This window comes from Microtus ochrogaster, chromosome 1, assembly GCF_000317375.1.
Source record: "Microtus ochrogaster isolate Prairie Vole_2 chromosome 1, MicOch1.0, whole genome shotgun sequence".
Classification (NCBI taxonomy): Eukaryota; Metazoa; Chordata; class Mammalia; order Rodentia; family Cricetidae; genus Microtus; species Microtus ochrogaster.
Window position 1 is genome coordinate 56,404,809 of NC_022009.1, and position 16,020 is coordinate 56,420,828.

A 16,020-nucleotide genomic window follows, 5' to 3' on the forward strand; every position below is an offset into this window, starting at 1 on the left:
GTGCGCCACCACCGCCCAGCTATACTTTGATCTTTATATGCATTACATTTCATAAAAGTTTTTAAAGTTATTATTATCTTTAAAAATGTATTAGCGAAATCCTTAAGATAAAACTACAAAGAAGCCCTGTGCAGTGGAGCATGTCTTTACTACCAGCACCCTGGAGGCAGAAGCAGGAGGATCTCTCTTAGTTCAAGGCCAGCCTGGTCTACACAGCAACTTATAAGACATCCAAAACTAAATAGAGAGAGACTGTCAAAAAATTAAAAGAAGAGATATTGACATGTTTCAAGAAGAAACAATAAAATTCAAGATTATAGACTGCAGTAAAATGAACAGTTTTATAGTCCAGTTATTTCTAAAATATATAAATCCAAGCATAATGAAAGCAATCTCAATGTATATATACAGCTCATCTAATGTAAAACTATAAATTTATAAGAATATACCACCTACTTGTATATATTCAAAATAGAATAAAATTAAAAAGAACAATACTTTCGATTTTAGCAATATCAGAACCAGGGTTTATCTAACCAACTACCAAAAACAGTTCTATGGAAAATCTTTCCCATTATTCAACCATTTCATGAAGCACCAAACCAGCTACCCTTTTAAAATAAAACTTAATGCTGCCAAAACAAAACAAAACAACAAAAACTATAACCCAAAACAAAACTGGGTATTAGAGTTACAATTAAATTAAATACTTCAGGACATAAAATTAACTATTCCCAAACATATTAAAGTAAACAGGTTAAGTGCAGTGGCCCATAGCTGTCCTATCATCTACTTGGTGGGCTAAGGCAGGAAGATAGATGTCTGGAAGCCGAGAGTTCAGGGCCAGCAAGAACAACTAATGATGACAATAACGACAACAACCAAAGACTCCAGGCATGGTCGTGCACATCTCTGACACCAGCAGACAGCTCTCCAGAGTCAGAAACAGGAGAATCAAAACCTAAGGACATCCTCAGCTACTTAACTCATTTGACAACAGCCTAAAGGACAGGAGATCCTGGGTTGTTTGTTTGTTTGTTTTTTAAAAAGAATTTAAAGTGAGAGATTACAATGTAGTTCTGTTATTTAAACTCTCACGAAGAGCTATTTCTTTCACTAATTTTTCTGAATTTAAAATAAATTTAATAAATAGCACATTTGCTACCAAACAGATTATTTCATTAGAATTTATTTTAAAAGTACTTACATAAACCGTTATTGTTTCACAAGGTGTGGCCTATCTTAAATCTGTGTTTACTTAATAATCAAAGAAGAATCACATTGCTAGACTACCCCTAAATGTCTCAATATACTTCTAATACATCTTAAATTTAATACATATTAAATTCACTTCTAAAAAAACCACCTAAAAGTAGAACCTGTCTGCTGTAAATGTTAACTGAGATAATAGGCAGGGAAAGCTGGAGCAGTCCTGAGCAGCCATTGTTTAAATACAGCAGGGGCTGGGAAACTTCAGCCCACAGCACAAATTCAGTCCAGGTACTCAGCCAAAATGATTAACCAGGAGGAACTTATGCTGTAATGGCTCCAGTCCCTTGAATTCCTATGCAAGTAAACTCAAATCCAATGATTACTATTGGTACAAGCAGGGTTTTCTGTAATGCAAATACTATTATGCTGTTTTTTTTAAAATGTAACTAGCATTTTATGTATGTTGGTATTTTGTCTACATGTATGCCTTGGCACCGAAGTGCACATAAGCATGCTAAGAGGGCAGAAGGAGACATAGATTTCCTGGGACTAGAGTTAAAGAAGGTTGTGTGCACAATGTAGATGCCGGGCATCAAACCGGGTCCTGCGCTCCTAACCACCAATCTATTGCTCCATCCCTTATTATGTTCTTTCTTGATCTTGATACTAGATAAAAGAGTATACGTGATGAAATGCGGTGAGTTGTACACATGACTTAAATACTTGAAAGTTACCACACAAAGATTTGTATTTCATACTCTGCGTCTTTGAAGAAAAAAAATGTGTCTATTACCTATTCATACTTGTTTTGCCATCATTACTTTAATGAAACAACTCATATTATCTCACTTTTTAAAAGTAAACCTCAATTCGTTTTACTGGCATAGTATTACATAGGTTTTGTTTCCATTGTTTTGATAAATACCAAGACTAAAAGCAACATGGGGGTGGGGGACAGGAGGAGGGCTTCCATCACCCAGAGAAGCTACCAAAGTTGCTCAAAGCTAGAATCGGAAAGCAGGAACTGAAGCAGACACTAGGCTTAATGGCTTCCTCTCCATGACTTGTTTGGCTTGCTTTCTTATACACCGGAGGACCACCTGACCAGTGGTGATAACGCCCACAGTGATCTGGGCCCACCCAAATCAAATTCAGGAAAATGTCCAAAGACATGCCCAAAGGACAATCTGATGGAGGTAATTCCTGGCAAACTGACAAAGGGAATATATATGTGTTGTGTGTATATATGGTGACAGCCTATGTAATGATTACATAACTGTCGTTTTATGCTTTCCAGACAGAAGACCACACTGTGTAAAGTGAGTAACTCATGATTAGTAGGTTAAAGTTGTCCTCCCTTAACTCTGTCCACGACCACTGGGAATTAACTCGCATAAAATGCTCGAAGGAGCCCACCCAAAGTCCTGTTCTAGTGGAAAGGTGTTTCTTTAGACCACCCTAGTCTGTCCTGCTATCTGGTAGTTTAGCCAGCTCTTTCCGTGAAGTTCCTTCAAGAACTTCACCAGTAAGTACCACAGGGAGGTGTCATCCTCCAGTCAGGAAAGTCGCCTCCTTGATGTTGTGAACACGGAGCTGGCATCCATGCGCTCTTACTGCAGCGGGCTCCGCGAGTGTTGCGCGACCCTGAAGTTTGGCTTGCACTTTCCAGGGTGAGAACTCTAAAGAGCTCAAGGACACAGTGGATCCGCGGTCCAGCCAGGGCTGAAACCCGACCTCGCCAAGACTTAGAAGAAAAACAACCCACACTTTTGATCAATGTTCAGTCTCTTTAACTTTTGCAAGCCCGTGCGGAAACCTGAGGAGAAGGAGCAGTGTGTCACCTGAGAACCCCGCGACACCGGCCCTCGAGGGTGGCCAACATGCTCCGGGCCAATCCCATGCACACCTCCTCGCATCTCCAGGGGCTGCAGCCGGAAGTGGGGAGCCGGCTGCAGCCCACCCCGATCTGCCCTCCCTCCCCCAGCTCTCCCGGTCCACGCCGTTACCTAAGGAGCCTCGAGAACCCTCCGCACCCACTCGGCTTGCTCGCGCAGTCTCTCAGGCCTGAGGCGCCGCCACCGAAGCAGCCAATCTCCGCGCGACCGCTCCGCGCGCCCCCGAACGACCAAAAGAGGCGGGGCAGACGAGGGGGAGCGCGCCGAGAGGTTGCGCGCACCAGGCATGCGCGGGCCCGCTGGCGACCTCGGGGCGGGGCTTCCGGCGAGCCTGGGGCCGCGGAGAGTGAGGAGAGGAGCTGGAGAGGAAGGCGGACGAGGTCGCCTGTTAGGGAGTAGCGGACTGCTGTCCAGACAAACTCTGGTCTGACTAGAGGAGGAGAAACGTGGGGTGTGTGGTCTCAGTCTCACGTGGGCGAGCTTCACTGGGCAGAACTGTGGTTTCCTTTCGTGGGTTTAAGTTTGCGCGCGCACCGGAGGAAGGGCGCTGCAAAGTGAGGCAGAGTGAGACCTTGATGCTGGCCAAAGAACGTTTTAGAAAAACTTTAAAGCTGGTGGCAGTTTTTACTTCAGGACTAGAGAGAGAGTGTTCTAGACCATGTGCAGTCACCAAATGTTCGGTCTCTGTATTTCAAAGAATAACCTGAATGCCAAGGATGTTGCTTTATTGCGGAGTTAAAAAGGTAACAAGGAATTTTATCCGTACTGGTAATGATTCAAGTATTTCCTCTGAGAAAGACGGAGAGAAGTGGCGTCTCTGCTGCCCAGTCTGATGCAGAACTCCTGCCTCCACTTTGGCCAGGTTGCTGGGACTTAACACTGGCAGTTTAGTATTGAGTTTAAAAGTCACTTTAATTACATTACCTAGTATTCTCTGAGTCTTTGCTGACCAAATAGCCAACAAAAGCAACTTAGAGAAGGCTTTATTTTGGCTTACAGACTAAGAAGAGATGTCCATCTTGGTGATGGAGTCATAATGACAGGATGGTCACATAGCTGGTCACACTGCATCCACAGTCAAGAAGCAGAGAACAAATGGGAAATAGGGCTGGGCTATACAACCCATTCCCAGGGACCCATTTTCTCTAGCAAAGGTTCATTTACCAGAAGTTCCTCAACCTCCAAAATAAAGCATCCAACTGGAAAAGTCAAGGTCAGAGACTAGGCATCCCTAAGAAGTCAGGTTCAGCCACCTAGCATTAAGAGACCAATTAAACAATTAATAATGAAAGGCAGAAAAAAATATATTCAATATGGGCAGAGTGGGAAGAGGAATATAGAGATCCAACGACCTCTCCCATAACCAAGTCTAAATTCAGGGCCATAACTAGAGGGCAACAGGTATGTATAACTAAGCAGTCCTATCTAAAGTGTGATCTGTCTTTCAACTTCAAACTCCTCTGCAAGGTGGACTATCAACTTGTCAAAACTGTGAAATGGCTTTCTAGGAAACAAGATCTCCCTCTAGCTGGTACAATGGTTTTAGCCTTTGTCTCATTTGAGACTTCTGGGAAAATTGCAAATTCTTAGGCTCCATTGCCTCAGGATTCTGATAGCCAAAAGGAGGGGCAAAAGTATCTCTTTGGGATATCTCCATTCCTGACAGGACTTTAACAGGACAAAATGTTAAGTATTTGAGCCAATAGAGGACATTTCATGTTCAAACCCTAGCCAAGTGTGATGAGTGAATTACTTGGGGAAGATACTCAGTTCATATGCAGTAGTGTTTTCTGGATTGGAATGAAGATAAAGATATGAGAGTAAAATAAAGATAATAGTGTTGGCTGAGGTTTCTGTCTTGTCCAGTTCCTGTAATTGTTAAGTCCCAAAGAAATTACACAGAGGTCTACATTAACTATAAACGGATTGGTCCATTAGCTCAGGCTTCTTATTAACTCTTATAACTTATATTAGCCCCATTATTCTTGTCTATGTTAGCCATGTGGATTGATACATTTTTTTGGTGAGGCAGTCACATCTTGCTTGCTCTGTGGCTGGATCAGGACTACAGACTTCTCTTCCCAGCATTCTCCTGTTCTCATCACCCTGCCTCTACTTCCTGCCTGGTTGTCCTGCCTCTACTTCCTGCCTGGCTACTGGCCAATCAGAATTTTATTAAACCACAATTGACAGGGTACAAACCATTGTCCCACAGTATAATCGCTATGGTTAAAATGTCTACATTGAATCGCATGACTTTCCAATACATCATGAAACATATCCCTTTTACTTTTCTAAAGAATCATGAATCATTTTTGAATCCCTTTTTTCAAAGGTGAGGACCTAGCCTGGGTCTTCACACATGTCAGAAGACTATGTAACCACTGACCTACCGCAGCTCTCCTGTGCATTACACACCAGAAGGGGCATTATGCATGGTACTAGAAACCTACCCAACTTCCCAGGGCTAGTGAGGCCTTGGTTCTAAGAGGTGAACCTTCTACTTCCACTTCATTGAACCAATATTATTCCTAAGTACATTCTAAACACTGATCCTTCTACCCATAGGCAAGTATAGATTTCATCCTTCATCAAAGAAGCCTCTCTTGGCAGCAGACTTTTTACGTTAAGACACGGTCTCACTGTGTAGTCCATACTGGACTTAAACCCTCTTTCTTCTGTCTCGGCCTTCCAGATAGTAAGTGTATAGGCATGTACCACTATGCTGGGCTCTAGGCTTTTTAAAGCAATTTTAAGCTTACAGAAACTTGAACAGATTGCACAGAGTTTTTAACCTTAAGTTTCCCATATTATTAAGATCTTTCATTACTATGACGTATTTGTTATAACTAATAAAAATAACTGATAAATTATATAGTGGTTTGAAAAGGAATGCCCCCTATAGGCTCATATATTTGAATGCTTGGTCATAAGGAAGTTATGCTGCTTAAAAGGGTTTAGGGCATATGACCTTGTTGGAGGAAGTTATCACTGGGATCAGTGAATTTCAAAAGTTCAAGCCAGACCCAGTGTCTGTCTCTTCCTGCTTCCTGCAGATCCAGATGTAGGACTCTCAACTATGATGTCTGCCTGCATGCTGCCACACTCCTCCCTGCCATGAGGATGATCAACTAAACCATTGAAACTGTAAGCAAGCTCCAACTAAATGCTTTCTTTGTGTAAGAGTTGCCGTGGTCATAGTGTCTATTCACAGCAATAGAACCTAAGACACGTCAACTCAAATCCATAGTTTACATAAGTTATGTGTTCTGTGCCGTTCATAGTGCAGTTCCATGGCATCTGTAATGTACCATATCATGTGCCCACTATTGCAATATTAGAATAGTTTCATTCCCCCAAAGTTTCCCAGTGCTTCACTTCTCTCCCTTCTTCTAAAACTCACCTCTGAAAACTACTGATCTTCATCACCACCTTAATTTTTGCCTTTTTAGACTAGTTCTTCATTAAGCAATATTTATCAATAGTTCTGTGGAAACATTAATTTTCCATTTTTTTTTCCTTTTGATCTTTTAGACAGGGTCTCATGTATCCCAAATGCCTTATAACTTGCTGTATTGTTAAATATGTCCTGAACTCTTGATCTTACTGCATCAACCTCCCAAGTTCCTGGATTACAGGAATGCACCACCACACCTGGGATACTTTATCTATTTTCACGGTTTGATAGCTTATTTCTTATTTTTATAATCACATTTTGTTGTATGGTATAAAACAATTTGTTTTTCTACCCACCTACTGAAAGACACGTCAGCTACACCCAGGTTTGGACAATTATGAATAAAACTGTTATAGACATCTGTCTGCAGTATATGGAAATGAGGATTCGATTAACCTGGGTAGCTAAAGAGGGACAAAATTGCTGAGTTATTTGAGTATATTTCATTTTTTTATTTTTTTTATTAAAAATTTCCAAATCCTCCCCACCTCCCATTCTCCCCACTCCCCTCCCCCTCCCTCTCCAGTCCAAAAAGCAGTCAGGGTTCCCTGCCATGTGGGAAGTCCAAGGTCCTCCCTCCTCTATCCAGCTCTAGGAAGGTGAGCATTCAAACAGGCTAGGCTCACACAAAGCCAGTACGTGCAGTAGGATCAAAATCCAGTGCCTTTGTCCTTGGCTTCTCATCAGCCTTCATTGTCCACCATGTTCAGAGAGTCCGGTTTGATCACATGCTTTTTTATTCCCAGTTCAGCTGGCCTTAGTGAGCTCCCATTAGATCAGCCCCACCGTCTCAGTGGGTGGGTGCACCCCTCGCGGTCCTGACTTCCTTGCTCATGTTCACCCTCCTTCTGCTCTTCATCTGGACCTTGGGAGCTCAGCCCGGTGCTCCAGTGTGGGTCTCTGTCTCTATCCCCATCCATCGCCAGATGAAGGTTCTATGGTGATATGCAAGATATTCATCAGTATGGCTATAGGATAGGGCCATTTCAGGCTCCCTATCCTCAGCTGCCCAAGGAACTAACTGGGGACATCTCCCTGGACACCTGGGAACCCCTCTAGAGTCAAGTCTCTTGCCAACCCTAAAGTGGCTCCCTTAATTAAGATATATACGTCCCTGCTCCCATATCCACCCTTCCTTTATCCCAACCATCCCATACCCCCAAGCTCTCCCCATCCTTCCCTTCTCACTTTTCTCTCCCCATATCCCCTTTCCCCTATCCCACCCCACCCCCAGTTCCCAATTTTTGCCTGGCAATCTTGTCTACTTCCAATATCGAGGAGTATAACTATATGTTTTTCTTTGGGTTCACCTTCTTATTTAGCTTCTTTAGGATCACGAATTATAGGCTCAGTGTCCTTTATTTATGGCTAGAAACCAATTATGAGTGAGTACGTACCATGTTCATCTTTTTGGGTCTGGGTTACCTCACTCAGGATAGTGTTTTCTATTCCCATCCATTTGCATGCAAAATTCAAGATGTCATTGTTTTTTACCACTGAGTAGTACTCTAATATGTATATATTCCACACTTTCTTCATTCATTCTTCTATTGAAGAGCAGCTAGGTTGTTTCCAGGTTCTGGCTATTGCAAATAATACTGCTGTGAACATAGTTGAAAAAATGTTTTTGTAGTATGATAGGGCATCTCTTGGGTATATTCCCAAGAGTGGTATTGCTGGGTCCTGGGGTAGGTTGATCCCGAATTTCCTGAGAAACCATCACACTGCTTTCCAAAGTGGTTGCACAAGTTTGCATTCCCACCAGCAATGGATGAGTGTACCCCTTCCTCCACATCCCCTCCAGCAAAGGCTATCATTGGTGTTTTTGATTTTAGCCATTCTGACAGGTGTAAGATGATATCTCAAAGTTGTTTTGATTTGCATTTCTCTGATCGCTAAGGAGGTTGAGCATGACCTTAAGTGTCTTTTGGCCATTTGAACTTTTCCTGTTGAGAATTCTTTGTTCAGTTCAGTGCCCCATTTTTTAATTGGGTTAATTAGTATTTTAAAGTCTAGTTTCTTGAGTTCTTTATATATTTTGGAGATCAGACCTTTGTCTGTTGCAGGGTTGGTCAAGATCTTCTCCCAGTCAGTAGGTTGCCTTTTTGTCTTAGTGACAGTGTCCTTTGCTTTACAGAAGCTTCTCAGTTTTAGTAGGTCCCATTTATTCAATGTTGCCCTTAATGTCTGTGCTGCTGGGGTTATACGTAGAAAGTGGTCTCCTGTGTATATTTCATTTTGTAAAAAAACTGTCATACTGCCTTCAGAAATTGCTGTAGTATGTTTTCTCTTCATCCACAGTTAATAATTATCCCCCTAACCAAAAATAATTGTTTCCCACTTTCAAAAGTATTTCTTGCCAATGACTTGCATTTAAACATCTCATTGATGAGTGTTCTATTTCACAAGTGTAATTTCAAGAGGCAGAGATCAAGCTTGACAAGGGCAAAATCATAAATGTCACTGTATTGGGACCAGAACAGAGAGGTTTAAAATAAGACAAAACATTGAGACTTTTTAGCAAACAGAGCCTTGAAATACCATAGTTTTTAATTTGTTCTTAATGCAACTGAAAACCACTGCAGACTTTTTAACAGAAAATTGTAATCGTCTAATTTATTTTATTAGGAAGCTGATGAATAATGAGTGAAGAATAATCTAAAAGTTTTTCCAGGATTTCAAGCAAACTATACTATGCCTCAACTCATATGATGACAGTAGAGATAGAAGCTGGCCTAACTAGGATGTATTTTAAAGGTAAAATTCACAGTATGTACTACTGGCCAGATGTGAAGAGATTAGAAGATCCCTTCTAATCAGAGATAATTCCTGTGTTTTTGAAAAGAACCGTTGTGTGGGTTATGATGTCATTTCAGAAATAGTCATAGTGGAAGAAAGGGGTCTGAGAAGTTTCTCTAAAAAGTTATGCCAAGTATAGCTGAGCTTTCTTTGGACTGACAGCTCCAGAATAATGACATGGAAACCTTTTATTAATTATGAAAGCTTGGCCTTAGCTTAGATTTGTTCCCAACTACCTCTTGAAACTTAAATTAATGCATTTATATTCATTACATTCTGCCACAGAGTTCATTGCCTCTCCTCAGTACCATACATCCAACTTCCGCTGCATCTAGCTGGTGAATCTCTCCCACCTCAGATTCTTTCCCAGAATTACTATCTCTGTCCTGAAGTCCTGACTACCCTCTCCTGTCTGTCTATTGACTGTTTAGCTCTTTATTAAACCAGTCAGAAGGTGCTTTAGGCAAGTTAGTTAAAACGGAGACACATTTTCTCACAGTGTACCAAAAGATTATCCAAACAACCCCCAGTTCAATAGATTTTTTTACCTTTAATTATATGCAAGTAAGAAAATTAATACATATAATCAGTTGTTTAATCCTGGGGCTCAGAAAGTAATTAGGTGTTTCCTTCTGGAACCAAAATTGGTAAAGTCATAGTGTTGGATATTAGTTTTAACTCAGGGCTTAGATGGGGTCACTTGGAAAGAAAACACTTATAGACAAAAGCGTGGTAAGGTTTAGACAGGACTGTGGGTATGGGAGGGAAGGGTGTATGGGAATAGTTAACAAAAGCTGAGGCATGAGGAAGAAGCCACAGAGAAACCCACTGGGTGTACATGTTCTTTTTTTTTTTTTTACTTACTTTTTCTTTTTAACTGATTTCTTTGGAATTTCACATCATGCACCTCAATCTCACTCATTTCCCAGTCTTTCTATGTCCAACCTCCACCCTTGTAGCCTCCCCCAGGGAAAAAACAAAGAGCATTCTGCTTCCTAGTCTTTCCTGCCTCTCCATCACATATCCATTCATGGTGGTGGCCTTGGGGGCTGTGGTGCATCATGTACCTTACCCTTTTGCCCAGATAGCTTACTTGCAAATGTTCATTGCAATGAGTTATTAGTCTGGTTCAAGGCCTGTAACCTCTAGTATATCAGCAATACTAGACCCTTACCAAAATTTCTCTCCGGCATCTTGTTGCTGCCCCAGTTATGGAGATTATACAGGTATGGATCCTCAGACCCAATCCCTTCATGCACTCCCACAGGTCACAGATGTTGGGGTGGACCAACTCAAAGTCCTTGATATTGACCTGGGTGATAACTGAGTTGCTCAGTCTGGGCCTCCACAAAGACTCCCCCCGCTGCCAGGGAAGGGTCAGGGTCAGCTCTCAGGTGCCTCAGGTGCTCATGCCGTTGGGGCCAGCACACTCTCTCTCTCTCTCTCTCTCTCTCTCTCTCTCTCTCTCTCTCTCTCTCTCTCTCTCTCTCTCATCTGGTGAGGGATGGAGTAAGCTCTCCTGTGTATGGGGCCAGCTCTCTCTCTCACACATCTGGAGAGGGGTGGAGTCAGCTCTCCCTTATATGAGGCCATCTCTCCTGTTGCAGCCACCAGCAAAAGGAGCAGGGCAGCTTTCTCTGAGGTGGCAGGACCAGTTCCCTTATGGCCCCTAGCGGTAACATGACCAACAAATATTAACCCAGATCCTAGCTGAGGAAGGACCACCAACCTAGACATGGCCCTTGGTGGCAGCTCAGACCCACACAACACCAAGAGTCAAGGTGGCAATGCAAGCCACTTAGATTGGAATGGCCCCAGCAACAGAATGGCCCTCAGACACCAGTACGGTGGCTTAGACCTAGACATGGCCCTTGGCTACACCTCAGACCTAGATGTCACCATGGCCTTAGGTGCCAGTGTTAGGCGCTCAGATGAATATGCCCTGGCAACAGCATGGCCCTCACACATCAACATGGCCTCCAATGATGGCCCAGACCACAGGCATCTGTGGCCTTCTCTGGTAACATGGGTGACAGACATCAACACAGACCCCAGTTGTGGAAGGGCCATGGACCCAGACATAGCCCTTGGGGGCAGCACAGGCGCAGACATGACGTGACCGTGGGTGGGAATGTAGGCTATCTACTTCAGCCTGTCCCTCGCTGCCATTGTGTCTCCAGTTCCATTGCTCTCCATAGTGCACTAACCACTCTGCTTCTCCTTCCTACCACCACATAAGTGCACTAACCACATAGTGCACTAACCACTCTGCTTCTCCTTCCTACCACCACATAAGCTGATTGTAGTGGTGATGGCCAGGGGCATGAGTGCTGGGCTGGCTTCCCAACTCATTGTGTTTTAAGTTAATTTTTTAAACATAATTTTAAAGACTTTGGATGGAGGTAGCATGCATGGATTGATAATGTCAATCCTAAAGCAATTGGTTAAATAAAAATCTCAGTGACAGATGTGGGACACCACCCTAGGAGTCAACGACCAGGAAGGCTTTGTGAGGCCCCGAAACTCTACAGGTTATAGCCATGACCACCGGTTGGTTCAACCATACTGTTGAAGATGCACCTTGGTTGCAGAATATGGCAAAACCATGCTGTAACTGAGCTTCAGTTTCTTTCCTACCAGCAGGGAACTGGGGGAGAAAAGTCAGAAACCATTGTCCCAAGCTTGAAACCTGGCATGCTATAGTACAGACTTGCCAGGTGCTCACTGGTAACATAGTAACATGATTGTTTGCAGGGACAATTGCACTAGTTTTCTGTTGCTGTGATAAAATACCATGAGAGAAGCAACTTATATAACAAAGAGTTTATTTGAGCATATGGTTCTAGAGAGATAAGAGCCCATGATAACAGAGGAGAGCCAGGACAGCAAGCAGCAGGTGACTGAGAAACTATACAAGCGTGAAAAAGGAACAAAACTAGAAGTGGTGGAAACTTTTATATCTCGAATCCTGCCCCTAGTGGCATACTTCCTCTGACAAGACTACATCACATAAAGGTACCCAAACAGCAAAGAGGAACAAGTGTTCAAAAGCCTGAGATGATGGAGAACATTTCTCATGCAAACCATCACAACAACCAATCGATTTTTATTGGGCCTGAGGCCCACTCTAGCATAGGCAGGTGTTCACGCCGGTACTACAAACCTGTTCAAAGGCCTGTGGCTGAAGTGATATGAACTAGGGGTAAACCTACCTCTTTTGCTTTGCTAAATGGACATGTCAAACTGTCTCCTAAATACTTTTGTATGTGCTCAAATACTAGTGCTTCCAGCAAAAAGCCTTCTCTCTGTAGTGATATATTAAATTTCTTATATACGTGGATAGATTCTGTTTATCTGCCTTCCTTCCTACCTATCTGTCTACACAGTGTTGTCTGTTTCAAGCTTCTGACTCTCTTGGTCTAGAGTGGAGTGGAAATGAAGCTTAGTATCTAAATTAAATTATCTAGAAATTTTAATATATTATACCAAAGGGATTGGGAGGGTTTTGCATTAATGATATTATCTCTTAAGACATTAAAGAACACTTGTGAGTTTATGGGCCTCATGTAATAAAAAATAAGAAACCAGTGATGTTAGATTTTATATTATCCATTATGATTCAGAGAGAAGAGGAAAAAGAATGACTAAGTGTGGGAAGAAATGGCTATTTTTCATTATATTGAGGTGGAATGTGTATAACAAACGACAACCATTTTAAAGTGAACAATCAGAGCCATTTAGCACATTTACAACGTTGTATAGCCACCATCTCATCTAGCATCCACATATTTTCTTCATCCTTCTGTATGTTACCAGAATCAGATGATTCACTTGTTTCAAACACCAATCAAACAGAAAAATAAAACCATCAGTTGGGGATGAAGGGCCCCATGCACACATACAGATGACAGGAAACTGTTACAGAAACTCCCGAAGGACTCTTTAACTCTAGACTTGTGACAGCTTTTCCCCAAAACTTTCGATTTTGAGGTTTCTTGTTGCAGTCAAGGACAGCTAGCCTAATACACCAGATCCCTTGCCTAATATGCTATCTCAGTTAATGAACTGTTTCAGGACAAATAATATGTACTTCTCTTCTGCCTTTATAAATTTATTCTTACCTCAGTCTCCCTGCATTGACTCTTAGTCCACTACAGCGTGTGTCCCAGATTATAATCCTCTTGTTTGCTCCAAATAAACCCGTCACCTTTAGGAATACTCTGTTATTCAGGGAGACAGGCCACAAAGAAACCAGGTACCTATTAAGCAATCATTTTGTATTCTGCTCTTCTCTTCACCTCCACTTCCCCACATCAACCAACCTGTTTTCTAACTAGGATGCATTTCTCTGCTTGGGTATTCCAAATAAGTAGAATTTACAATATGTCATTATTTGTGTCCAAATGAAACAAGACTTTATAAGTGGTTTCCCCCATTATAACAAGAGAAAAAAATCCAAGAACGTGAATACATTTCAGGAGAGATGCAATGATCTGCAGGAGAGAAGACGAGAAAATGCTGATTGCTTCTGTCCGACTGGTGAATAAGAAAAAGGGTGGTGTTGATAAATGAGGACAAGTGTTTAATGAAATGCATTAAGAGCTTGTGAGGGAATCTCAAGTAGTGAAATGGTAATCTCAGAGAGTGGTAAATGAATCAGTTAACCAAATGTATATGGTTGGGGGGATGATTGTGTTTCAACAAGATTGTGAAGGTTTAGGATAGCAGTACAAGGAGGTAAGGGTGGAGAATTGATTATGAACATAGAGCTTAGATTCTACTGCCATGGTAAGGTGGAAAGTAAGTTGAATTGGTAGATGTTGAGAAATAGGCAAGTTCTTGTATTGGAACACATGAGACTGAAGAATTATTAGTCGAACTCTAAACAGTATTCTGTATTGGGTGCATTCAAAGTTGGAATGTTTACAGTCAGGATTTTGGAGACACTGCTATGCTAATGACAAGGTTCATGTAGAAAAAGTTAAGAAGTAGGCTAAGGGGCTGGGGAGATAGCTTACTCAGTAAAATGCTTGTTATACAAGCACAAGGAGCCAGGTTCAGATCCCTAGCATCCATGTGCAAAGCCAAGCATAGCAGAATTTTCTAGGAATCCTAGTTCTGAGGGAGCAGAGACCTGTGGATCCTTGGAGCTCATTGCCTAGCTAGTCTAGTTAAATCAGTAAGCCCTGGGTTCAGTGACAGACCCTGTCTCAATATAGTGTAGAGTTACAGAGGAAAACAACCAACATTGACCTCTGACCTCTACACATGAAATCACACTCAAAACTGCATTGTTTTTGGTTCATTTCTGATACTATGATAAGATATCCTGACCAATAGTAACTGAGGGAGAAAGGTTTATTTTAGTTCAAAATATCAAAACCAGTTATAGTCTGTTCCTGTGGGGGAGACATGGAGGGAGAGATAAAGTCAGAGAGCTAGAGACAGCTGTGTGCATCATAGCACGGTAAAGAGCAGAGAGAAACAACTGTGAGGGCAAAGGTCAAGTGAACAAAAAAAGCAATATGCCTTCGTGTGTTTTAGAGTGGGCTGCCACCAGTGGCTTCACCTACATTTAAGCAGATTCTTCTTATGGATCAAGACAATTCCCAGGACACAGTCATGTCCCCAGACCAAGCTGGTGTAGACAATCATTTATTGAAGCTTTCTTCCCACATGATTCTAGGTTACTTCAAGTTGAGAATTAAAACTAGCTGCCAAACATGTACACAGAGATATACTACACACACAAAAACATAGGCTAAGAAAAGATCACTGGAGATGAGGGGACATGTCTTGGGAGACAATTCTTTATGTGTCTCTGGCATCTCGGCATGCAATAAGACAACTGTTGCTCTGGAATGGTTTTGGTTTGTTTGTTTGTTTTACTTTTTCTTTTCTCCTCCTCCTCCTCCTTCTCATGGTATAGTCAATAGCATCAGAAGGCAAATACCGTATTTCACTCTAGTGTGGAGGATAGCTAGGTTTCTTGGTGATACAATGACAGAAATAACTTCCTCTAGAGTAAAGGTTGTGAAGTTACAAACGTGCTCCCTATTATGTTTGGAACCTCAGTTCTGACAAACCCCTTTATGGATGCAACATTTTCTTGGGCTTGTATCTCCAGTGTCTCTGTGGAATCTGAGGCAGGAAAAATGGAAATTATGACACTCTCAAACCCAGATGCTGATTTCATCATAAGTAATAAAATTAGTGATATCTGCCCCAGAAATCTCTTTTTCCTGCCCAAATTTATATATATAGTGCTATAGCTTGCTAAAATTTCAGCTAAAAAGGGAAGAATATGTTTAATAGATTTTCATCCAAAATAGTAAAGTTAGTTAATAACAGTGAATTTTGTAACAGCGTAAACGAATGCAGACAGATTGTAAATATATATATATATATATATATATATATATATATCTTTAATAGACTTACAAAACCACCGTTCCCACGGAGACCAGGAAAGCAGAAGCAGCGGCTGGGAGCATGCTCGCCAAATATATAACCAAATATATAAGCAAACATTAGCCCGAGGCGAACATGCCCCCTAAGGGGCGGGACTTATCCCTACATCTCCCCTTTTTGTCTAAATAAGACAGAACTAAACCAAATACAACTATATACAATAATAACAAATAATAAATATAACAA

The 16,020-nt window shown here is 41.8% G+C and overlaps 1 protein-coding gene and 1 pseudogene across 6 annotated transcripts in view; one reads left to right on the forward strand and one right to left on the reverse strand.

Moving 5' to 3' along the window:
• The window catches only part of Mipol1 (mirror-image polydactyly 1), a 261,950-nt gene extending 258,619 nt beyond the window's left edge, over positions 1 to 3,331 (reverse strand). For 5 of the 6 annotated variants that reach the window (XM_013347308.2, XM_013347311.2, XM_013347297.2 and 2 more), the window contains exon 1: positions 3,219 to 3,331. The gene's annotated coding sequence lies outside the window, so the exon portion shown is untranslated. The remainder of the gene's footprint in view (positions 1 to 3,218) is intronic. The other variant, XM_005343709.3, reaches the window with a different exon arrangement.
• Positions 3,332 to 11,098: 7,767 nt separating this feature from the next.
• The window catches only part of LOC101981951, a 26,044-nt pseudogene continuing 21,122 nt past the window's right edge, over positions 11,099 to 16,020 (forward strand).